Below are 1,668 nucleotides of genomic sequence, written 5' to 3'. Positions count from 1 at the left end.
CCAAGCGCCGAAGACGCGGCCGTCGCTATAACTTTGTGACGCTTTAGAAACGTCGCTATATTAAACGCCGCTAAAAGTTCTACTATAACATCACCAAGCTATTTAGCGATGTTTTTAAAACGCCGTCGTATCTCTTTTTAAAAAATCTAACTGTTGATTTAATATTTAGCGACATTTTTAGAACGCCATGATAGCCTCCATTTTAAAAAAAAATTCTGCTAATTTTATGTGATTGAACTAAAAAAATTGAAAAATAACACTAACATGAAATAATAACTGTCATTCAAATATCAAATACAACATTAGTTCACTTTCCCATTCAATTTAATATCCAATCACCATTAATCACAAAATAACATATTCAAAAATCATGTTTTAACAAAGACATTAACAGAGAAAGAAGTGTTTAACTCAAATTGATTCAAATTGATGAGAGAGTTCACTGTTAGTCTTCATTGGTCTATATACCTGCATCAGAACATAAATTACAATCAAATTCACCAAAATAAACATAAATTGGAGAATTTGTAAACTTAATTTTCTTAATCACTTGATTGCATTTATTTATTTTTAATTGTTTAATTTTTTTGGTAGAGGTGGTTAGAGTTTTGCTCCTGACACAAATCTATGATTCAAGTTACAACTTTACTCCTTCAATAGTATTTAAACAAAAATTAGAGCTAAAATTTTTGTTTTCGTCCAGAATTGAAAAGAAACTTTAAAAACAATTTAGATTTTAACAGAAGGCCCTGTTTAAGGGATTTATTGCATTTCTTTATTTATTATTTTTCCAAAAAAGACTAAAGCCCATCAATAACAGGGCAACCTTCCATGTTCAATAGAGAGAGCTTGTGCAAACCTGCAAGGCACACAGAATAAGAGAGACTATTTTTACAAAGAATTGCAGCACTTGTTTGCTTTTCTTGTTGATAAATGAAAAGTGCTTTAATACACTATTGTAGAGAAAAACTATTCAAAAAACTATTCATGGAAATCACATCTGCTCTGCAACATATTCGAAGATAAAAAACTCACTCACTTAGAATGACCAAGGCAAAAGCTCTGTATCTCATGAGCTCCATCTAAAGTCTTCTTTGGAAACAGGGTAACCTGTCACAAAATAACATTGTTGAAAACAAATTGAAATGGAATTTAATATTTAATAATTTATTTGTTTCAATGGGTAAGAATCGTCAATTACACGAATTTTAAAATCCCGATCAGCACTAATAATGAATCGTCCATCCGGTGAGAATTCCTACAAGAACATAAAATTGTTTAGAAAAAGCCCAGCTTAGAAGTAAAGGTCATTCATGCATCCACACAAATGTAGCCCTAATTTCAAAGACTTTTATGTAATAACTCATAAGAATTTAACAATGTGTATAGGAGTAGAGAAAGAATACATATATATATATATATATATAAACCTCAAAAACATTGGCAGGAAAAATTGTAGAAAAAAGATAATGATAAAATCTATTATGTCCAATTTATTCCTGTTATTCATGGGAAAATGGAGGGAATAATCTATGATTCACCAAAAATAAAAACTAAAAAATAAAACTTAGCAGAAATGTCTAGGATAATAAACTTGGGTATGGCCAATTCACAATCAATTTATATTCATCTCATCTATTTAATTTATGCTGCTATAGAATAGTTCTG

General features: G+C 29.7%; 1 long non-coding RNA gene across 1 annotated transcript; it reads right to left on the bottom strand.

Moving 5' to 3' along the window:
- Positions 1 to 320: 320 nt before the first annotated feature.
- On the bottom strand, positions 321 to 1,305 carry LOC145794620 (uncharacterized). The gene is made up of 3 exons (XR_014334543.1): positions 1,202 to 1,305; positions 1,040 to 1,110; positions 321 to 468 (listed from the first exon to the last, which is right to left on the bottom strand). It is a non-coding gene; the product is annotated as an uncharacterized LOC145794620 (long non-coding RNA).
- Positions 1,306 to 1,668: the final 363 nt, after the last annotated feature.

The sequence above is a fragment of the Camellia sinensis genome, chromosome 7 (genome assembly GCF_055761805.1).
Source record: "Camellia sinensis isolate YWXY chromosome 7, ASM5576180v1, whole genome shotgun sequence".
In the NCBI taxonomy this organism is placed as follows: domain Eukaryota; kingdom Viridiplantae; phylum Streptophyta; class Magnoliopsida; order Ericales; family Theaceae; genus Camellia; species Camellia sinensis.
This window is presented reverse-complemented; position numbering and strand designations above follow the sequence as displayed.